This window comes from Bos grunniens, chromosome 29 (assembly GCF_055505025.1).
Source record: "Bos grunniens cultivar Pamir isolate PY7600 chromosome 29, Bosgru_T2T1.0, whole genome shotgun sequence".
NCBI lineage: Eukaryota > Metazoa > Chordata > Mammalia > Artiodactyla > Bovidae > Bos > Bos grunniens.
The window spans coordinates 14,107,942-14,132,320 of record NC_141193.1 but is presented as its reverse complement, the minus strand read 5'-3'; the positions used below and the strand labels follow the sequence as shown (position 1 = coordinate 14,132,320).

Below are 24,379 nucleotides of genomic sequence, written 5' to 3'. Positions count from 1 at the left end.
GGCGACTACTTCCGGGTCGACGTCAGTCGGAGCGGGGCGCGCGGGGAGAGCGCCGTGCGATCCGTTCCCCGGCTCTGCTCGGCGCTGCACGGCGCCGCCTGGTGGTGAGGAGGAGCGGTGACTGCACAGCGCGAACAGATATGGGCCCTGAGATCTTGCCGACCACTAGCTCGCCAAACAGGTGCCTAGCGGTGCGGATCTGGGAGCAGTCTTGCAGGTAATGCCCCTCCGAGACTCGGTGCGAGCTGCAGTGTTTAAATGAACTCTGCAAACACCTTCTACCGTTTAGGCAAACTCAGTAATCCAGTTTGTTTTAATTTCAAATGGGCATTTTTTTCGATGGCCTGATACACTTTAACATTCACCCCACATTCCAAAACGCCCCTCTCTCATTCCCAGTGCTCAGCTAACCAAACTTGAGCTCAGGAATTGCAGAATACAAGGCATAAAACATTAATACAGAGATAGATGTATTCCTAAAATTTCATAATTTCTTCTTCTTCTAAGTCGCTTCAGTCGTGTCCGACTCTGCCCGACCCCATAGACGGCAGCCCACCAGGCTTCCCCATCCCTGGGATTCTCCAGGTAAGAAAACTGGAGTGGGTTGCCATTTCCTTCTCCAGTGCATGAAAGTGAAAAGTGAAAGTGAAGTCACTCAGTCGTGTCCAACTCAGCGACCCCATGAACCGCAGCCTACCAGGCTCCTCTGTCCATGGGATTTTCCAGGCAAGAGTACTGGAGTGGGGTGCCATAATACTATATAACAAAATCATTTTTGTGCTTTGGGTTATTCGTCAGTAGCTTTACCCCGAGCAATCAAATCGTTTGATTATCTTTGTTCAGTCCCTGTGATAGGTGGTGTGGAGGAATAGAAGTGGTAAAGGGTCCTCAAAAACCTTGCAGATAACTGGGGAGATGAGTTCTTGGGTCCCAAGTGAATATTTAATGACACAATTCAGTATGGGATATGGTGAAATGCAAATTATTATACGCATGAGGGTTGCAAATTATTATACTGTGGTTTGTAGCAGTGAAGGGGAACCTCACAGAGAAGGGATCCTTTCTGCTGCCTCTTCAAGGGTGTTGTTCAGTCCTGAATTGTTATTCAGCAACTGAACAACAGTCCTGTCCAATTCTCTGCGACCCCATAGACTGCAGCACCCCAGGCTTCCCTGTCCTTCACCATCTCCCAGAGCTTGCTCAAACTCCTGTCCATTGAGTCGGTGATGCTATGCAACCATCTCGTCCTCTGTCATCCCCTTCTCCTCCTGCCTTCAATCTTGTCCAGCATCAAGGTCTTTTCTAATGAGTCAGCTCTTCGTATCAGGTGACCAAAGTATTGAAGCTTCAGTTTCAGCATTAGTTCTTCCAATGAATATTCAGGACTGATTTCCTTTAGGATTGACTAGTTTGATCTCCCGGAGAAGGCAATGGCACCCCACTCCAGTACTCTTGCCTGGAAAATCCCATGGATGGAGGAGCCTGGTAGGCTGCAGTCCATGGGGTCGCTGAGGGTCGGACATGACTGAGCGACTTCACTTTCACTTTTCACTTTCATGCATTGGAGAAGGAAATGGCAACCCACTCCAGTGTTCTTGCCTGGAGAGTCCCAGGGACGGGGGAGCCTGGTAGGCTGCCGTCCATGGGGTCACACAGAGTCGGACACAACTGAAGTGACTTAGCAGCAGTAGCAGCAGCAGTTTGACCTCCTTTCAGGCCAAGGGACTCTCAAGAGTCTTCTTCAATACCACAGTTCAAAAGCATCAATTCTTCAGCACTCGGCCTTCTTTATGGTCCAGCTCTCACATCCATACATGAGTACTGGAAAAACCATCTTTGACTAGATGGACCTTTGTCAGCAATGTCTCTGTTTTTTAATATGTCTAGGTTTGTCATGGCTTTTCTTCTAAAGAGCAAGCGTCTTTTAATTTAATGGCAGCAGTCACCATCTGCAATGATTTTGGAACCCAAGAAAATAAAATCTGTCATCGTTTCCCCATCTGTTTGCTATGAATTGATGGGACCAGATGCCATGATCTTAGTTTTTTGAATGTTGAGTTTTAAGCCAGCTTTTCCTCTCTCCTCTTTCACCTTCATCAAGAGGCTTAGTTCCTCTTCACTTTTTGCCATAAGGGTGGTGTCATCTGCATGTCTGAGGTTATTGATATTTCTCCTGGCAATCTTGATTCCAGTTTGTGATTCATCCAGCCCGGCGTTTCACATGATGTACTCTGCATAGGGCTTCCCAGGTGGTGCTGGTGGTAAAGACCCGCCTGCCAATGGAAGAGATGCAGGAGACGCAGGCTCAATCCCCTGGGTCAGGAAGATCCCCTGGAGAAGGGCGTGGCAACCCATTCCAGTCTTCTTGCCTGGAGAATCCCGTGAACAGAGAAGCCGGGCAGGCTCCAGTCCATAGTACTGAAGCCCTTAGGACGCACACACATGATGAGTACTCTTTCTTACCTGTACCTGAAAAATACATATACCTGAAAATACATATGAAAAAAAATCATGTAATAATTTTCTCTCTCCGTCTAACTTTACCTCTTGATTTATCTGTGTCCCTGCAGTTGACATTATTTGTTTAAAGTCAGAGTCATATTTCGTTGTATGAATGTATTACTTTTTCTTTATCCATTCACCTGTCCATGTACATTTGCTTATTTCCATATCGGGGCTATTTTGTCAATTGCTGTGGTGCATAATTGTGTGCATGAGTTTTCCAAAATCTGATTTTCTCCACATGTGCTCCCAGAAGTTGGACTGCCAGATCATATGGTTCATCTGTTTCAACCATTAAAATGCACAGCTAGATACGTCCTCACTAGCAACAATCACCAATAAAATTTCACCAGCACTATATAAGAGTCTTTTTTCTTCACCCCACTGTAGCATTTTTGTCTCTAGACTTTTTTTAGAGTGGTCTTTGGACTTCTCTATGGTGATAGATTGTCATTTTGATTGTCTTGTGTCTAATTATTCACCTAATTGAGAACCTTTTCTCAATTGAAAGAGAAGAGGTTCTCAAAAGAACCTTTTCTTACACTTTCTTAAAAAAAAATTATAGATTGTATTTACCTCATGCTATTTTCTTCTGATAGTTTGACCTACTTTGCATTTTCATTCTTTATCTCTGGAGATTTCATGAGAGTGAGTGTCATGAGGAGCCCAGCAATTTTTGTGACTATTAAGTACTAGAAGGAAAACCTTAAAAGTTGCTGTTGTGGGGAACTGCCACAGGACTGCAGGACACCCTCATGCCCAAAGGTGGCGACCCTGCCAATGAAAACTTTATAACAGTTTTAATTTGGGTCTGTACAATATTCTGGCACATACTTGAACCAACACCCCAAAACTTTAAGGATGCTGTCTGCCTACCAACAGCATAGATGGGTTCCATCTTCTCCAGCCCCTGTTACCCTGGTATAACATATCAAACCTCAAAAACTCTTATCTGTTGCTATGAATATCATTTTTATTTTAGCTCAGTTTAAACAGAGAGGCAAAAACATCAGGGGGACTATTTTTTCAGGTTTCTTCAGGGAGAAAAATGAAACTTAGAAGACAAAGTGTGTGCAGTTAATGGGCTCCATGAGTCACTAATTGTTTGCAGGAATTTTTTCTCAAGTGTGACCTTTCATACATATAATAAGAAATACAGAATTAGAAGAAACTAATTAGAAATGATGGCTTGTTTCTACCTAGAAAATCTGAATACAAAGGAACCAACGGGAACCACAAAGATCAGGGTGCCAAGGTTTTAAGAATAGTTTAGGTTCACAAATAATAATATGCTTGTAATCTCAACAATACATTTTTCTCTGATAAAGAACATACTTTTCCAGAAGTCTTCCAGTGTGGTAGTCTCCTGCTGTTAAGCCTTGGATGCTGGAATCGGGCCACTTCCTGTCTGTCTTTACAGGACACTGGGCTGCACTCTAAGAAATTCCTGGCTCTCCCCTGGATCCTGACCATCACGTGGCTACAGAAATGGTAACATTTTTGTTTTGCCAGTTGAAATGCTTAATGACACAGATTCCTTCAGTTTCCTGATGTGGGTGAAGTGTGGAGCCCAGCAATGATTTCTTATTCAAGAAACCCACATCCTAGTCCACACGAGGGTGAGCCTCTTCCAACAGTGAGACACCCTGCCTGTGTGTGACCTGCGCCTCTGGGGAGAGCAGCTTTAAGATGGTCTAAGCCTGACCAAGGTCTGTCTACATGAGACATTTAGACCTCTCCAAGTCCTGTCTACACTGACGATGTTTACATGTGACCATGTGCTTCTACAATGAGAACATTTAGACCTGACCCTGTTCGGTCTACACTAGGACTAGAGACCTGGGTAGGACCTGGCCTGCCTCTGTCCTGGAAAACTCCGCGCCTGCGTCTGAATGTCAGCGCTCAGATGTCTGGGGTCTGGAGCTGAGGTGGCTTCTCTGGGCAACGTGCTCTTCTCTGAGGGGGTTCCGTGGCCCTCCCGGGGTCGGGGCTTCAGTGGGCTCTGAGTCTCTCTACCTGCCAGGTTCCCCCGCCCTGGGGCATGGAGGCGCCTCAGGTGGGCTACCTGGTAATTATTCCAATTTTCCAGCACATTCAGGTTGAGTAGGGAGGCAGGTTCACCTGCTGAGCTGATTCCAGGGATCGGGCAAGAAGTCAATGGGCAGCAGGTGAGTTGCCGCTGTGATCTCCTTCCGGTCGACTCTCCTCAGAAGAGAACAGGGTTGCCCCCTGTCCTTCAGCCCAGCTCTCCTGTTTCCTCATCATCTCAGCAGGACAGGAAAGACAGAGCCCGCCAGAACCAAGGTAGTGTGTTCAACTCTAGCACGAGCTTTCAAACCAGCAAAAGATCACACAGAACCAAGTGAAGACAGGAGGGGCCTGACTTCTCAGGGACCACTGTGGGGAGAGGAGAGGACCCTTCACTTCTTTCTTGGGTCCCAGGAGGCCCCAGGGGCCTGGCTGGTTTACACACTGGGGGCCCGCTGACCACAGCCATGGTGTCCTGACTGAGGGGACGTGTGACCCCAGGTGGGGGGTCTGGGGACTGTGTGAGTCTCACCCCCTCTGCATGGTCAGGATCGTGTGCGGGGAGACCCCACACACAAAGCTAAGAAAGAGGGAAGAGCACGTGAGAGCTTCACTTGTGTTTAGGAATGAATGCTTTAGTGTATTCACTTTACACAGGCCTGTACCTGTTTGCCTCTTTACCCCTGCGAGGTTCCCCCTCCCTGGGGCTCCTGGGGACTCCTCAGGTGGGCTACCTGGTAATTATTCCAGCATGAGCATGGGGAGAAGGGGGGCAGGCATCTGGTGGATTGACTGCAGGGCATGTGGATCAGGCAAAAAGCCAGTGGGATCAGGTGAGGTTGCTGCTGTGACCTCCTTCAGGTCGACCGTCCTACTCAGCAGAGACCAGACCGGCCCCTCGTCTTCCAGCCCTGCGTCTGGTGTGTTTTCTCAGCTCCTCAGCGGGACAAGAAAGGACCGAGCCTGCCAGAACCAAGGTGGTGCACTCAACATGATCATGACAGCCATAGAAACAGTTAATATCACAGAACCAAAGGGAAAGGGGAGGACTTCTGTGGGACAATGTGGGGAGAGGAGACCGACCCTACCCTTCTTTCTACCGTTTCAGGAGGTTACGGGAACCCACTGGTTTCTGCCTTAGGGGTCCAACCAGCAGAGACCTGGTGTTTTAACCAAGGGTCGAGGGGCCCCAGGTGCAGGGACTGGGGAGGAGGTGTCACCTTGGAGACTGAGGACGTGTGTCCCCGGTTCAGTCCTGGGGATTGTGTGGGTTCACCCCACCCACACGGGTCAGGATCCTGTACCTGGAGACCCCCCATCTGCTCTTTACCTGCAGTGTGAATTGTCCCCTCTGAGATTCCCATCCTCTGAATTGAGGGTGTTGCCCTGATTTACCTGTGATACTTTTTCTTCTCTTCATCTTGTTGCATTCACATGAGGTCAGGCAGCTTCGCATGGGTCATATTAATATCACAGCACATCACAGATCCAATTCATAGGGGTCACCACAGTCTGGTTTCCCCTAGACCGAGCCCAGGTAATTTAATTTATAATTGAATTGTTATTTTATATTGGAATAAAGTTTGATTTCTGATGTGTAGTTTTAGGTGTACATGAATTTGATTCAGTTATACATAGACATATATCTGTTCTTCTGTTTTTTCATGTAGGTTATTACAGTTTGTTCAGGAGAGTTCCCTGTTCTATCCAGTAGGTCCTTTTTCATTATCGACTTGATATATGCAGATGGTGACTACAGCCATGAAATTAAAAGACGCTTACTCCTTGGAAGGAAAGTTATGACCAACCTAGATAGCATATTCAAAAGCAGAGACGTTACTTTGCCAACAAAGGTCCATCTAGTCAAGGCTATGGTTTTTCCTGTGGTCATGTATGGATGTGAGAGTTGGACTGTGAAGAAGACTGAGTGCCGAAGAATTGATGCTTTTGAAGTGTGGTGTTGGAGAAGACTCTTGAGAGTCCGTTGGACTGCAAGGAATCCAACCAGTCCATTCTGAAGGAGATCAACCCTGGGATTTCTTTGGAGGGAATGATGCTGAAGCTGAAACTCCAGTACTTTGGCCACGTCATGCGAAGAGTTGACTCATTGGAAAAAGACTCTGATGCTGGGAGGGATTGGGGGCAGGAGGAGAAGGGGACGACAGAGGATGAGATGGCTGGATGGCATCACTGACTCAATGGACGTGAGTCTGAGTGAACTCCGGGAGTTGGTGATGGACAGGGAGGCCTGGCGTGCTGCGATTCATGGGGACGTAAAGAGTCGGACCTGACTGAACTGAACTGAACTGAGTATGTATATTTTAATCCCAAACTCTTAATTCATCCCTCCCTTCAAGCTCTCTTTTGATGATATAATCCTAATCTGGTTTTCTCAGGCTGTGAGTCTGTTTCTGTTGCACATTCGTTCATTGGTATGAATTTACAGATTCCACCTCTACGTGATATCTTAGGGTATTGTCTGTCTCTCTGACTTACCTCGCATAGAATAATTTCTTGGTTCATCCACGCTGCTGTCAGTATGATTATCTGTTCTCTGGCTGAGTAGTATTCCAGGGTATAGATGTACCACCTAGTCTTCATTTTCTGTCAGTGGACATTTCAGTGGACTCTGTGTCTTGACTATTGTAAATAGTGCTGTCCTGAAAATCAAGATGCATGTGTCACTTTCAAAGGTGATTTTCCTCTGGACCTAAGCAGAGGAATGGGATTGCAGGATCATATGATATCTCCGTGTTTAGCGTTTTGAGGAACCTCCATGCTGTTTTCCACAGTGGCTTCACCATTTGCGTTCCCACCAAGGTTGTAGGAGGATTCCACTTTCTGTACATCCTATGCGGTATTTATTCTTTGAAGATCTTTTTGATGATGGCCATTGTGAGGTGATACCAATTGTAGTTTTGATTGGCATTGACTTAATAATTATTGATGTGGAGTATCTTTCCATGTGCTTTTAATATTTTATGCCTTGTGAGTACAATTTGCCTCTTGAAACTAGCTTCCTGAAACGTGGCCCTGTTTGGAATTCTTTTCTGATGATTTATCCCAGGACATTTCTTGAGGGCAGGTGTCATTTAAAACCCCGTTGGACTTGTGACCATTAGGAGCCCTTCAGCATCTGTTTAATGGCTTCCCTGCTGGCTCAATGGTAAAGAATCTGCCTGCAATGCAGGAGAGTAGCAGGAGATACGGGTTCAACCGCTGGGTCGGGAGGATCCCCTGGAGTAGGAAATGGTAACCCACTCCAATAGGCTTGCCTGGGAAATCCCATGGACAGAGGAGCCTGAGCGGCTATAGTCCATGGGGCTGCAAGAGTCAGACAGGACTGAGTGACTAAACAACAGCAGCAGCTCCTGTTTTAAGGTGTATTATTGTTCTGAACCAGCTATTTACTCCCTGCACACCCTCCACATTTCTGTTTTGGTAACTGTAAGTTTCTTTTTCTAAGTCTGTGAAGCTGTTTCTCCTTTGTAAAGAAGTTCATTTGTATGCATTTTTCGATTACACCTAGAAGTGATATCATATGACACGTGTCTGTCCCTGTCTTCCTTACTTCACTTGGAATGATCATCTCAAGCTTCTTCCCTGAAGCTGGACTTGGCAGTATTTCCTGCTTCTTTGTGGTTGAGAAATATTGCATTGTGTACATGTATCCTATCATGTATCCATTCAGCTGTGATTTCTAGTTAGCTTGCTTCCCAGCCTTGTCTATTGTACAACTTGTGGGGCTGAGATTTCTGGGGTTCCTGTGTCTTTTAAATTTTTTATTTTCTCCAGGTTTATGCCTAGGCGTGGGATTGCTGAGTCCTAAAGTATTTCTATGGTATTTTTTAAATGAACCTCCATACTGTTCTCCCTGCTGGATGTTCATATGTGGATTGTGCCCAACAGTTCAGGAGGGTTCCCTTGTCTCCATACCCTCTCCAGCATTTATTCTTTCTTAAATAATTTTATTTATTCATTTGTCTTTGGTTGCACTGGGGCTTGGTTGCTGAGTGCAGACTTTCTCTATCTGCGGCAAGCAGAGGCTGCTCTCTAGTTTCACTGCACAGGCTTCTCACTGTGGTGGCTTCTGGTTGCAGAACACAGGCTCTCGAGTGCCAGGCTTCAGTAGTTCTGGCACAAAGACTCAGTGGTTGTGGTTCAAGGGCTTGGTTGTCCCACAGATGTGGAATCTTCCCAGACCAGGGACTGAAATTGTGACTCTTGCATTTGCAGACAGATTCTTAACCACTGCACCACCAGGGAAGTCCTAGCATTTATTCTTAAAGATGTTTTGAGATGGCCATTCCGACCAATGTGAGTGATTGCCTCATTGGACTCATTTGATTTGCGTCTTTCTAACACTTAGTGATGCTGAGCATCTTTTCACGTGCCTAAGTGCAATCTGCAGGCCTTCCTCAGAGAAATATCCATTTCAATCTTTGGTCCATTTTGTTCTTGGGTTGTATTTATTTTTGCTATTGAGTTGCACGAGCTGGCTGTATGTTTTAGAGATGAATCCCTTGTGGGTATCTTCCTTTGCAAATCTTTCTTCCTTTTCTGAAGATTGTCTCTTGTTTAGAGTTTCCTTTGGAATGCAAATGGTTTTGTGGTTAAAGAGGTCCCATTTTCTGATTTGTGGTTTATTTTCATTATCCTAGGAGGCAGATCCTCAACAAACATGCTACATTTTATGTCAAATTGGGTTCTGTTTATATTTTTCTCAAGATTTCCATAATACCCATCATTACATTTCGATATTTATAATTTGAAGTTTATTTTGTGCATGGTGTTAGGACGCTTTCTAGTTTCGTTTTCATGGTTGAAGGAACCCTCCCAGTGTCCTCCACAGTGGCTGTTACCAACGTTCATCCCAAACATCCGTGGAGGACGCTTCCCTTGTCTGCACACCCTCTCCAGCACATACTGTTTGTAGTTGTTCAGTTGCTAAGTCGTGTCCGACTCTTTGCGACCCCATGGACTGCAGCACGCCAGGCCCCCTGTCCTTCACCATCTCCCAGAGCTTGTTCAAACTCATGTCCATTGAGTTGGTGATGCCATCCAACCATCTCATCCTCTGTTGTCCCCTCCTGCCTTCAATCTTTCCCAGCATTAGGGTCTTTTCAAATGAGTCAGTTCTTTGCATCAGGTGGGCAAAGTATTGGAGTTTCAGCTTCAACATCAGTCCTTCCAATGAATAGTCAGGACTGATTTCCTTTAGGATGGACTGGTTGGATGTCCTTGAAGTTCAAGCGACTCTCAGGAGTCTTCTCCAACACCAAAGTTCAAAAGCGTCGATTCTTTGGCGCTCAGCTTTCTTTATAGTCCAACTCTCACATCCATACATGACTACTGGAAAAGAGCAGGCCCACAGGCCTTGTGAATTGAAAGGTGTCCCTCAGCCCAGGTGATCAAGCTGTAGTTACAGGAAATGTCCACACAGCGGCAGCACTTCTTCATTCTCAACTCTGGGCCTCCTGCCAAATAGAGCCTTAAGGAGAGTCAGCTTCCTGGGCTGGCAATTCTAGTGGAATGGGCCTGAGCAACACTCCAGGGCTTGTGTGTCACTGCTTCTTCTCCCTAAAGTTTCTTCCCTCCTCTCCAGACTCATTCCAGCCTGGGCCACAACCCCTGCTGAGGTGCCTAGGAGGCTGCACTCTCAGGATGGAGACTTGGAATTGGGGACCCCATCACCAGGACCCCTGGCGACTAGGTGAGCGTTCAAAGGTCCTCGAAGGCAGAGGGTGTGCCCCCATCCTTTGGGTGCACGAGGGCGTGTGGTCCAGACTGAGCCAACCAGACAGTGCAGGTGTACTCGGGCTCTAAATTAAGGGCCCCCTCTCCGGTGCCACGCCCCCATCCCAGTCACGGGAACCAAGCCTGCTCAGGTTCCAGGGAAGGGGTAGCAGCCCAAGCCAGGGAGGCAGGAAGGAATGAAATAGATATTGCTGTTATTTCTTTTCGTTTTCTTGAATCTCATGCCAGTCCTATGTTTGAGTAGAGTTGATCTGCAGTTTGAGCTTGTCTTCAGTGTACAGATGCTTGATTCAGTTGTGACATATACATGCAGCACAGCTGTTCTTTTTTGGGTTCTTATTCCACAGAGGTGATTGTAGAGGTAGAGAAAAATTCCCTGTGCTGAACATCAGATCCTTGTGCCGTATCTATCAGAGATATCACTTTTGTGAGAATGTCAAAGGAAGGAAAGAGGAAATCCTTGTGGATTATTATAGACAGACTTCTGTGTATAGGCTGGAGTAAGGGCTTTCCGTGTATTTGTTGGTTCCAATCTCCTAATTCATCCTGACCCAGTACTGTTTTTTATTTTCTTTAATTCCTTGCTTGGGTTAATTGAATTGGTGATGGACGGGAGGCCTGGCTTGCTGCAGTCCATGGGGTCGCAAAGAGTTGGACACAACTGAGCGACTGAACTGAACTGGGTTAATTCTCCTCAGAGGATCCTTTTGTGTTGTAAATTAGTTCTCTTTTTCTCTCTCTTTCTTTTTATTCTGCCTCAAAGGTTCATCATCTGCGGTTTTGTGCATCTGGCTGATTTCGCTTAGGGTATGAACCTCCAAGGTCCACCCTTCTGGGGACCAGTGGAATAATTTCATCATTTCAGTGGTGCTTTTTCATGGCTGAGTGTGTACACACACACACACACACACATGTACATATACAGCACATCTTGTGTAAGCTCTCAGCTGTCGGTGGCAATTCTATGGTTCTGTGTCTTGGCTACTGTAAGTAGTGCTACTGTGAATGCTGGGGTGCCTTTGTCTTTTTGAAGACTGGTTTCCTTGGGCTAAAGGCCCAGGTGTGAGAATGTCAGATCCTAGCTCTGGTCACTTGAGAGTTGTTCCCCCCCGGCCCCAGCATTCAGAGTGTCCTTTCGAGTGACTCTTGCCAATGTCCATTTCCACCGACTGTGTAGGGGGGTTCCCACCCCTCCCAGCTCTCTCCTACATGTATTGCTAGTAGACGTTTGGTAATGGCCATTCTGAGCGGTATGGTTTGACCTTGGTTGTCATGTTTCTATTTTCCTGTACTATTTAAGGATGCTGAGCTTCTTGTCCCATGGCCATTTGGTGTTATTGTTTTTTTCTTTTTCATTAAAGGGTACGAGGACAATTTACCTGTTGTAGATGGCTTCTTGAACGTTGGCTGTGTTTGGCATTTGTGTTTGAAATACCAGCCCCGGGGTGTTTCCTGCGGGCAGTTGTCATTAAGAGCCCCCCAGGACTTGTGAGTCGGAGGTGTGAGTCAGCACTGGTAGTCAAGTTATAGTTCCAGGAAATGTGCACAGCGTGACAGTCCTTCTTCAGGCCCACCTCTCGTTCCCGGGGCTGTGAGATCCTTGGGGGAGATTGGATTGCCAAGCTGTGAATTTGAGTGGAATGTGCCTGAGGAAACACTCAAGGGTTTGTGTCTCACTGCTTCTTCCCCCTGAAGCTTCACCACCACCCGCTCCGGGCCGCTCCCAACCTGAACCACAAGCCGTGCTGAGCGGGCCTAGGAGGCTGCACTCTCAGGAAGGAGGCTTGACATGGGAACCCTAGCAGCAGGTGACCTAGAGGCTAGGTGAATTTTACCAAGGGCCTGGAGGTCAGAGGGCTGGGTACACTAGGGACTTTGTTCCCAGCCAAGCAAACCAGACAGGACAGGTTGAAGAGGAGGCTCGCTTACGGGCGCCTGTTCCACTTTGTCTGCTGCATCCCGTGCAGCCACGGGACCCGAGCCTGCTTGGGCTCCAGGGATGGGTTAGCAGCCCAAGTCAGGGAGACTGGAGGGAACAAAATAGGTGTTCCTTTTCTTTTACTTTTCTTGAATCTCCAATTTTGTGCTTGTCAGCATCCAGTCGCCTGATTCCATTATGACATGTCCATACAGCATCTCTCTTCTTTGGGGGGATTCTTTGCCATAGAGGTTATTGCAGAAGGCTGAACCGTGTTCACCATGAACATGCTGAAACTCATGTCCTGGGATGCAACCCCGCTGAGTTGCCTAGGAGGCTGCCCTCTCAGGGTGGAGACTTGAACTGGGGACCCCATCAGCAGGACCCCTGGCAACGAGGTGTGTTTTCTGAAGTCCTCGAAGTCAAAGGATGTGCCCCCATCCTTTGGTCACACGAGGGAGTGTGGTCACAGACTGAGCCAGCTGGACGGTGCAGGTGTGCTAGGGCTCTAACCTAAGGGCCCCCCTCCCAGTATCACGACCACACCCCTGGTGGGGGCTTCCCTGGTAGCTCAGATGTTAATGAACCTGTCTGTAATGTAGGATACCAGGGTTCAATATGTTGGTTGGGAAGAACCCCTGGAGAAGGGAATGGCTACTTAATCCATTATTCATGCCTAGAGAATTCCATGGAGAGAGGAGCCTGGCGGACTGCAGTCCTCAGAGTTGCAAAGAGTCTAACAAACACTTCTACTTTCAGATTTCTAGCATCATGACCAAACACAGTCCAGCCATGGGAACAAAGCCTCCTCAGGCTCCAGGGACGGGTTAGCAGCCCAAGTCAGGGAGGTCACAGGGAATGAAATAGATATTTCTTGTATTTCTTTTTATTTTCTCTCATTTAGATGCTATGCTAGATACAGTTGATTTGCAGTTTTGTACTTTTCGTCAGTATACGGCTGCTTGAATCAGTTATGACATATACACACAGGATATCTTTCCTTTTTGGAATCTTTTTCCATACAGCTTATTGCAGAAGGTCAAGAAAAATTCCCTGTGCTGAACATCAGAATCTTCTGCAGTATCTATCAGAGATACAGATTTTATGTGAATGTGGAAGGAAGGAGGAAATGAGATTATTCTTGTGGATTATCCATACATATATAGATCTTGGTGTATATGTTGGAGTAATGAATTTGTTTGTATATGTTAGTCCCAACCTCCTGCATATCATACTGGCCTTTTACTTTTTTTATATATATATAATTCTTTGATTTCTCAGCTCCTTTTATCTCATTTAAATTTTTCCAGGAATGTTCTTTATCTGCTAGTTTCTTTCTTTGTCTAGCACATTTCACTTGGCATATGATCCTTCAAGGTCCAACCTTGTAGGGAAGAGTGGAAAGTACCATACTTTCAGTAATGCTTTTTATGGCTGAGTAATAGTCCACTGTATATATGTACCACATCTTGTTTAAGCTTTAGCCGTAGGTGGAAATTTTGTGGTTCCTGCCTTGCCTATTGGAAGCTGTGCTACAGTGAACAGTGGGGTGCATGTCTCTTTATGAATGGTGGTTTTCTTGGGATTTAGAACTGCTCATGTTGTACCTTGAAGCTTCCAGGCATATGCTCGCTTTGTGAACAAATATGAGGCCTCTGCTTAGAGGTTCAGCTCATTTGTAACTATGAGGTCTGTAGGTAGACTCTCAGCTCGTGGACAACAATGATGCTTTATTTAGACTGTCAGCTCATGTGTAAGTTTGAGGCCTCTAGGCACACCCTCAGATCATGTGTCCAATGAGGCTTCTAGGCAGAATTTCAGCTCATGTATTACTATGAGGCCACTAGGCATATCCTCAGCTCGTGTATAAATACGAGGCCACAGAGAAGATGCTAAGATGGTGTATAACTAGGAGACCTCTCGGCAGATGCTCAGCTTGTGTACAACTATGAGGACTCAGGCTGGTGCTCAGCTCCTGTATAACTATGAGGCCTCTGTGAAGACGCTCAGCTGGTGTGTAACTATGAGCCCCAAGGAAGAGCCTCAGCTGGTGTGTAACTGTGAGGCTTCCAGGCAGACACTCAGCTCTTTTGGGTCTATGAGGCCTCTGTGCAGACACTCACTAGTATCTGTCTAGAGGCTTCAAGACACATAATCATGTATAAATATGATTTATACAATCATATTTATTCAATGCAGACACTCAGCTCGTGTACAGTTATGAGGCCTCTAGGCAGACGCTCAGCTACTGAGGATCTATGAAGCCTAGAGCCTCTGTGCAGACGCTCAGCTTGTTTCTGTCTAGAGGCCTCAAGGAGTCGCTCATCTCCTGTGTAATTATGAGGCCTCTACACAGAAGCTCATCTCCTGTGTTCCTGTGAGGCCTCTAGGCAGACTCTTAGATCCTGTGAGCCAATGAGCCTTCTAGACAGACATTCAGCATGTGTATAACTATCAGGTCTCTAGTAGATGCTCAGCTTGTGTGTAACTATGAGGACTCAGATCAGACACTCAGCTCCTGTGTTTCTATGAGGGCTTTAGGCTGATGCTCAGCTCACGTCTGTCTAGAGGCCTCAGACAGACTCTCACTCGTGAATAAAAAGAGGCCTCTAGGCAGACGCTCTCATGTGCCTGTCTGGAGCTTCAAGGAAGATGCTCAGCTCCTGTATAACTATGAGGCCTGAGGGCAGATTCTCAGCTGGTGTACAACTCAGAGGCCTCTAGGGAGATGCTCATCTGTGTTCCTATGAGGCCTCTAGACAGGTGTGCACCTCATGTCTGTCAGGCGTCCTCAAGGCAGATGCTCAGCTTCTGTGGGACCATGAGGGCTCTAGGCAGATGCTCAGCTCGTGTGTAACTACGAGCCTCTAAGTAAATGCTCAGCTCCTGTATAACTGAGTCCTCTAGGCAGATGCTCAGCTCCTGTCTTACTAGGAGGCCTTTAGGCAGAAGCTGAGCTCGTTTATAGCTATACAGCTTCTAGTAAGACATCTTTTGTGCGCCTGTGGGGCCTCTAGGCTTTCATTCAGCTGGTGTTCCAAGGAAGCCCCTAGGCAGACGCTCACCTTATGTGTAGCTATGAGGCCCTGTGCAGACACTCAGCTCCTGGGTCTGTGAGCCTCTTGGTGACTCTCCAGTTGCATATGTTATGAAGCCTCTTGTAGTCTCTCAGCTCCTTTGCGTCCAGTGTCCTATAACACCTAGGTATACTATCTATAATCTATCTGTATTCTGTAGTAATAAATTACATTAAAATACCTGAATGTGAATCTATATATGTATATTTAAAATTAAATAAACACATACACTATAAACCATATCACCTTGTCTGTCAGTGTTACTTCAATTATAACTAAAGGCATATTTAATTTAAAAAAAAAAAAAAGGAGACACATGTTTTCAGAAATTGTTCTGGTATGCTCCACTCTGAATTTTAACCCCAAATCAGGACTTTCCCTTAGACCCCATGGACTATACAGTCCATGGAATTCTCCAGGCCAGAATACTGGAGTGGATAGCCTTTCCCTTCTCCAGGGGAGCTTCCCAACCCAGGGATTGAACCCAGGTCTCCCGCACTGCAGGTGGATTCTTTACCAACTGAGCTATGAGGGGAGCCTTCAATTGTAACTAAAGGCATATTTAATTTGAAAAAAAAAAAGTAAGACAAGTTTTCAGCAATTGCTCTGGTGTGCTCCACGCTGATTTATAAGCCCAAATCAGGACTTTGCCTTAGGCTCTCATAGCCTGTGTGGCCACAGTTAACACGAGGAACTTCTGCCATCTAGTGGCACTTCCCGCTGTTGCAACCTGACAATTACGGGTAATGAGCAATTAATATTCACAAGATTTTTCATGCCCTAATGTCCCCACCCTTAAAAATATATACAAGGGATAATGAATAAAAAATTTTAAATAGGGAAACTATCAGAGAAAATATAAAAAAGTAAATACAACTGCATTGTTTAAAAAAATAACACATAGAAAAGTTCACCATAATGCGATTCGTCAGAGACACTAAAATCAAAAAACAACAAGATCAAGACAGAGAAATCAGAAGGCCAGGATCTATAAATCTACACCGAGGAAATGATCCAGTGGGGATAGTTAAAGTGGTCCCTTTAGGATGCTTGTGGGATGTAACTGGCAAATCCATTATAAAGGCCAGTGTGGAAGTGTGTAGTAACTGTGAAAACACAGGGCACTATGATCTGACGGTCTAACTCACACAGACAGGTGCAGAGGGAAACAGGTTTTGATAAATAAATGCACCCAAAAGGGCGCTGCCGCAGGTTGTACATGTACATCAGACATGAAAGAAAACACACGTGCAGAGGTGGAGAGACGAGGAGTAAGGCAGACACCTACACGATGGACTATGACTCTGCTGCGAAAGTGAGGAGCACAGACCCAGAGATGACACGGTGGAAGACCAGGCGGAGAGAAGATAGGAATGCCGACTCTGTCACTCGCAGGTGGGACTGAGCAATGGCTCCCAGGAAGCACATTTACTTTTGAAATAACCAGACATCGTAGGAAAGGAATTTGTAATTACAAAAAGAAATGGTGGGTTTAAATTTATAGTAGGAGATGGGGATTCATGTATACAACAAAGGATATAAAATATATAACACGGACCTTCATTACCAAGGGAGGAATATTAAACACTCTGAAATAATCTATTTGTGAAAAAAATACCAATAATGAATACATACACGCATGGTAAGGTGTGAACAAAGTTTGGGATATTTAGAGGAAAAAACAACATTGTAATCAAATTTAATAAAAAAGATAGAGATTAACTCTTTAAAAAAAAGATGAAATAATGAGACTCATATTAAAAGGTTGATAAGGAATCCGGGGCCCTTGAGAAGGAGAAAGGGGTCCGGGGCTCTCAAGGAGAAGCAAAGGACAAACTTTTTTTCTACACTGCTTATTAAAGCAATGCATATTAAAAAGCAGAGACATTACTTTGCCAACAGAGGTCCATCCAGTCAAGGCTATGGTTTTTCCAGTGGTCATGTATGGATGTGAGAGCTAGACTATAAAGAAAGCTGAGCGCCAAAGAATTGATGCTTTTGAACTGTGGTGTTGGAGAAGACTCTTAAGAGTCCCTTGGACTGAAAGGAGATTCAACCAGTCCATCCTAAAGGAAATCAGTCCTGAATATTCATGGGAAGGACGGATGCTGAAGCTGAAACTCCAATACTTTGGCCACCTGATGTGAAGAACTGACTCATTAGAAAAGACCCCAATGCTGGGAAACACGGAAGGCAGGAGGAGAAGGGGACACAAGCTTTCTGTGCTTCTACTCTCACATTCCAAACTCATCTGTTGCAGGAACCAGGACTAAGTCTAAGACTCCCATTAACACAGTTAACAAGAGTAGGGAAAGAAGAAATTCTGCTACCCTGTGGACATTTCAAAAAAAGCACCATTTAATCTATTGCTCATGGTCAGCTCATATTCATAAGAACTGCTGGGCTCTTACTGATGCCTGCACTTAAAAAAAAAATTAAGGGAAACAAATGGAAAATAATAAAAAAGGATAACCAAGGGCTTCCTTGATGGCTCAGCTGGTAAAGAATCCTCCTGCAACGCAGGAGACACAGGAGATGCAGGTTCAATCCCTGGGTCGGGAAGATCTCCTAGAGAAGGAAATGGCAACCCACTCCAGTGTTCTTGCCTGGAGAATCCCAGGGACAGGGGAGCCTCATGGGCTGCCATCTATGGGGTCGCACAGAGTCGGACACGACTGAAGCAACTTAGCAGCAGCAGCAGCAGGTATACCAAGGGCTTCCTTGGTGGCTCAGATGGTAAAGCATCTGCCTGCAATGCAGGAGACCCGGTTCGATCACTGGGTCAGGAAGATCCCCTGGAAGAAGCAAGTGGCACCCCACTCCAGTCTCTTGCCTGGAGAATCCCATGGATGGAGGAGCCTGGTGGGCTACAGTCCATGGGTTTGCAGAGAGTCAGACACGACTGAGCAACTCCACTTTGACTTTCACTTTTGAGGGTATCCAGGGAGTTCCATCAACAATCTCTAATAACCAATATGGGGGAAAGTATGAATGTGAATAGATATATGTATATTCAAAATTAAAGGCCACATTTTGAACAACTATAATTCAAAGAACCTTGCATTGGAGAATGAGAAAGTATATTTAATGATAATTACAATAAGGACTTCAGGTATATTTATTAAAAGACAGAAACACACAACTTTGTGTTTGTTATGATCGACTCCCCTCTAATGTAAAACCCCAATTTAGTACTTTGATAAGGCTCTCATTGCCTCAGTAACCACAGTTGGACAAGAGGAACCTCTGTTGCCCTTGACCATTCTCTCCAACAGCCACCTAAAAACTCTTCCTTATGGGCAGTTAAGATTAGCAAAATTTGATGGGCTCTAAATGTTAACGGCCATCAAAAAAAAAAAAAAAATCAGGGGAAACTAATAAAAAACATGAAACAGGGCAAAGAACAAAATATCAAAAGGTAAATAGGTAGAGCCATGAACGGGGCAGGGTCGGGCCCTGGCTGGTGGGCGCGAGTGTCCCGCCTCGTCTCCTTCAGCGCGAGCCACCGCCTCCACAGCAAATCTCTTAGTAATGAAGAAAACTTGAAATTATTTGGGAAGTGCAACAACCCAAATGGCCATGGGCACAATTACAAAGTTGTGGTGACAGTACATGGAGAGGTTGATCCTGTTACAGGAATGGTCATGAATTTGACTGACCTCAAAGAGTATATAGAGGAGGCGATTATGAAGCCCCTTGATCATAAGAATCTGGATCTAGGTGTGCCGTATTTTGCAGACATTGTAAGCACAACAGAAAATGTAGCCGTTTATATCTGGGAAAACCTCCAGAAATTTCTTCCTGTGGGAGTTCTTTATAAAGTAAAAGTATATGAAACCGACAATAATATTGTAGTCTATAAAGGAGAACAACTCTTAGAGATTAGTTTCGATCCATATTTGAAGAAGATCTTTATCCCCTTGAGCAATTAAGAAGACATCACCTTACTGCTGTACTTCCACATTGTGTTGAATCATTGTGACTGAGTCCTGTTCTAGACTCAAATCTAATTTAAAACCAAGTTTGTAATGTATTCTGAGTATCATTTAAAGTCTTTCATCTGTAGATTAAAATCACTTCAGCAAAGCGTTCTGGTGTAGAATCATTTGGAAGCAAAAGAAAAAAAAGTAAATAAATTTACAATGCTTAAAGAAAGAGTACACTAAAATTACTTAATGTGGTAAATCAGAGAGATATGAAAATTAAAATGACGACAAAGTATCACTTCAGAGAAGTCAAAAAGATCACTATCAAGAAGTCTACATTCAAGAAATGCTGATGTCAGGTTTAAAAAGGGGAACTTTTTTTTTTTTTTTACTCATGGGATGTAACTGGTCACTGTCATTACACAAACTAATAGGGAAGTGACTTTTTTAAAGTCAAAAATAGAGCTGCCACATGATCTGGCAGTCCATTCCTAAGAATAAATGCAGAGGCATCATAATTTAAATAACTAAAGCACCCAAAAGTACACTGGAACAGGATGTCTGTTAGCCAAGACAAGGAAGGAGACAAAATCATGAATGGATAAAGAACAAGTCATAATGTGCACTACAGAATACGACTCTGCCAGGACAGAAATGAACAAGTGTCATTTGCAATGATATGGATCAGTCTAGAGATAATCACAGCAACTGAAGTAAATTGGAACAAGAAAAGTAATATCCTATCATAGCCATTGTGTGTGGAAATGAGCAATTGTTCTCAATGAACTCACTCACATATGAAATGACCATATTGTCCGAGTAAACAAAGTTATAATAACCAAAAAGAAAAGGCAGGTTGAAGGATAAAATTAGGAGACTGTAATAAAATTATACCAATGATTAATGTAAAACATATTATCAACATAGGCTGACATTACTACAAGAGTTGTACTAAACACTCTGTAATAACCTAGTTGTAAAAAAAAAAAGCATGAGAAGATACACGCCTGGCTATAAGTAAACAAGATTCTGTACCACTAGAGCAAACACAGCGTTGGAAGTCAACTTTACTCCAATCAAAAACACATTATTTAGGAAAAGAAGAAATAATCAGGCCCGAGCTTTGGTGGCTAATAATCTCACATTCCATTCTAATTTGTGATCAGGAAGCAGGACTACCCCTAAAACTGGTTACTGTAGCACCCAGACAAGGTCGTAAAGTAATTCCACTGCCCTGTGCTATTTCCTAAACAACAACCTTAAATCTATTGTTCATGGGCACCTCATAGTCATACAGAGCCCACAAATAGCTGGATTCTAAAAGATACCTGCAGTTAAAACATTTTCATGGGAAACGAATCAAAACTAGTAAAAAACAGGACAGACTATCAAGAAGAAAATATCTACAGCAAATTGTACTCACAGCATTTAATAAAGAGCCTAGGTAAAACTTGCTGAATGTGGTGAATTAGGACAGACACAAAATCAAAACAACAATAGGAGGTCACTCTGGACCTGTGTGAAGAGGCATCGGGAAAATTCAGAAAGGGTAATGGCAGAAAAGACGGAGAAAAGGGAACCGTGTTACGGCCTAGTGGCACGTGAATGGTAAGAGTCACGGCAGAGAGGGGTACGGAACTGCTTTATGAGGAGAAAATAGACCTAACACTAAATCCTGCAGAACCATGTCATAGAGTAATTAAGGAAAATCAAGATTTGGAAAAGGCTCGTGCAGCCAGTGCGCCCGGGCCTACAGCTTGCCGTATGTAACAAATGGAAGCATTCGAAACATTTACGGAGAGATGAATGCGTAAGGAAATGACACATGGACACGCCGCGATGTGGTTCAGCCAGGAAAAGAAAAGGAAACAACGCAATTTTCAGGGACATATACAAACGCGATAATCAAACTATGTAGAGATCAGAATGAAAAAAATACAATAATCATAGGATAAATGGTATCACGTATAGGTGGAATGTAAAATGACACAGCAACGAATTAACTAAGACACACTTATGCTTACAGAAGGAAAATGAAGGGGCAAGAGATATATATTCAAAAGGTTAGACGTAACTAATATAATCATTCCATATGAGACAGATATTACACAAAGGCCTAGGTATACTAAGGGAGTTCTATCAACATTGTGTAATGAATTAGACAGGAAAGAAATCCAATGTAAATATATACATATATATTTAAAATTAAAAAGCAGATTTTGTATACCTGCAACCTACATGAACATATATATATATATATATATATATATATATATATATGTTGGTGGCTCAAATGGTAAAAATCTGCCTGCAGTGCAGGAAATCCAGGTTCAATCCCTGAGTCGGGAAGATCCTGGGAGAAGGAAATGGCAACCCACTCCAGTATTCTTGCCTGGAAAATTCCATGAATAGAGGAACCTGGCAGGCTACAGTCCATGGGATCGCAAAGGATCGGACACGACTGAGCAGCTAACACTTAACTTACTTACAATGAGAAATAAAATTGTGTTTAATGAAAAAATATGGGAAGGAGACACAAGCCTTTGGGTGTCTGTTCTGGTATACTCCATTCTAATTTACAATCCCAAACCAAAAATTTCACTCAGGCTCTCAAAGCATCAGTAACATCAGTTGGACATGTGGGAATCCTGCCGCCACAGAGTAACCTATAAATAATTGCTTTTTTGTTCAGTCACTAAGTCCTGTCTGACTCTCTTGTGATCCCACGGACTGCAGCACGCCAGGCTTTCCTCTCCTTTAGGGAACTTAAATTCTACCTACACTCAGAAAAAAAAAAAAAAGGAATATAATATAAAAAACGTAATAGGGAAAATTATCACAAGAAAATATAAAAAGGTAAATAAATTTATAATGTTTAAAATATAGCACGTGAAAAGTTAACCAATAAGGCAAATCATGAGTCACTGAAAATCTAAATGACAATGACGTACCGCCTTATTGAAGGCAAAAAGGCCACTATCAAAATGTCTACCTTCAAGAAACGCTGCAGTGGGGTTAAGATAAGAGGAGCCCATTTTTCATGCTGGTGGGATGTCATTGGTAATAGCCTTAGGAAAACCAACATGGAAGTGCACTTTTAAGGTAAAAATGAAAGTGCATTAACACACTACAGTCCCACTCCTGTGAACAGACACCGAGAGAGCCTGAATCTGAAAAACACGTGCACCAAGGAGTGCACTGCAACAGGCACATGATCAGAGAGACCGGAAATGAAAGAACCGCACGGGCACAGGCGAATGGACACACATCTCCACCGTGGAGCATGACTCAAGCGTGAAAAAATGGAAATAATGTCATTTGCAGAAACATAGGCTAGCTGAGAGATAATCTTAGTTAAGAGAAGTCATTCACTAGGAAAATAAAAATATCATATGATATCACTCGCACGTAGGATTGAGAAATCGTTCGCAATAAGTTCATTTATATTTCATATAACCACACATCTTAGGAAATCATAATTAACCCCCCCCAAAAAAAAATGGTGGTGGAAGGGTTAAATTAGGAGGCTGAGATCAACTTATACCAAAGAAACATGTAAAATACATAACCTACATGGACCTACATTACCAAGGGAGGTGTATTAAGCACTGTGAAATAACCTGTATGTGCATGAATAGACACATGCATGGGGATAAAAGAACAAAATTTCAAAACTTTAGAGGAAAAATAACAATGTAAGTCAAATTTACTGGAATAAAAATACACATTACCTCTACTTAAAAAAAAAAGATGAAGTAAAGACACACAAGCTGTCACATTCCAAATGGATTTTCAACCAGGAACCAGGATGAAGCCTAAGTCTCCAGTTACCATAGTAACAAGTGTAGGGCAAGAAGAAATTCTGCCACCAGGGGTCCTTCCCGAAAAAACAACATTAACTATTGTTCATGGTTCACAAGGACCACTGCGCATTAACTGATACTTGCACTTGAAACATTTTTAGGGGAAACCAATCGAAAATAATAAAAACTGGGCAAGCAATCAAGAAGAAAATTTCTAAAGTAACTTCAACTCATACGCTGTTTAAAAAAATAGTCCATGAAAAGCTGCTGAACCTGGTGACTTATGACAGACACGCAAGTCCTAACTACAAGGAGGGATCATTCCCCGTCAACCTGAAAGGCCGTCATGAAAAATCTACAAAGAATCAATGGTGGAAAAGGCATGGAGAAATGGTGTCCTGTAGAGCAATGCTGGAGACCAGGCTCGATCAGATCAGTAATAGCTACCCACCCCAGTGTTCTTGCCTGGAGGATCCCATGGACAGAGGAGGCTGGCAGGCTACCATCCATGAAGTTGCAAAGAATCGGACATAACAGAGCAACTAACACAAAGGTCCTCGTCGCATATAAATGATAAAGGTCACTATAGAGAGAAGCATAGGACTGGCTGCAGGAGATAAAACAGGCCCATCGGAAAATCCCATAGAACCACAACAGAGTGCTTGAGGGGAAAGCAAAATGTTCAAAAAATCCATGCCGTCAAGTTGCACTGGACTAGATTTACAATATCCAACAAATGGAGTATGCAGTTGGATTTTGAGAGAAGTGAATGATGAATATGTGACACAGGTACACAATGCAATATGACTCAGCCAAGAAAGAATGAAATAATGAAATTTGAAGAACACAGACAAAACTAGGGGTAATCTAACTAAGTGAAGAAGTCAGTCAGAGAAAGTAAAATCTCATATCACTTACAGTTAGAATCTAAATATACACACCAACAAACTAACAGAGAATTGGTTTGGAGACTTAAAAAGCAAACTTACTGTTAGTAAAGAAGATAGAGTAGTACAAGAATAAATTCAAAGCCTTAGATGCAACAAATATATTCATTCCATATAAGGATGAAAATCATTAAGGACCTAGGTATACCAAAAGATTTCTACTGACAATATCGCAAATAATACAGGGAAAGTCCAAATGTGAATAGATATATGTGTCTTTAAAACTGAAGAGCGCGTTTTGGACACTTAGAACTACACAACCTTTGACTGTGTGGATCACAACAAACTGTAGAAAATTCTTCAAGAGATGGGAATACCAGACCACTTTACTGCCTCCTGAGAAGGTCAAGAAGCAACAGTTAGAACCAGACATGGAACAACAGACTGGTTCCAAATTGGGAAAGGAATATGTCAAGGCAAT

The 24,379-nt window shown here is 43.9% G+C and overlaps 1 long non-coding RNA gene and 1 pseudogene across 2 annotated transcripts; both read left to right on the top strand.

The window, feature by feature from the left end:
• Positions 1 to 4,670: 4,670 nt before the first annotated feature.
• On the top strand, positions 4,671 to 8,070 carry LOC147342169 (uncharacterized). Its single transcript, XR_015157378.1, has 3 exons — positions 4,671 to 4,806; positions 5,392 to 5,507; positions 6,201 to 8,070. It is a non-coding gene; the product is annotated as an uncharacterized LOC147342169 (long non-coding RNA).
• A 10,618-nt stretch (positions 8,071 to 18,688) lies between these two features.
• LOC147342168 (6-pyruvoyl tetrahydrobiopterin synthase pseudogene) lies at positions 18,689 to 23,856 on the top strand (annotated as a pseudogene). The gene has a single exon (XR_015157374.1). The product of XR_015157374.1 is annotated as a 6-pyruvoyl tetrahydrobiopterin synthase pseudogene (transcript).
• The last annotated feature ends 523 nt before the right edge of the window (positions 23,857 to 24,379 follow it).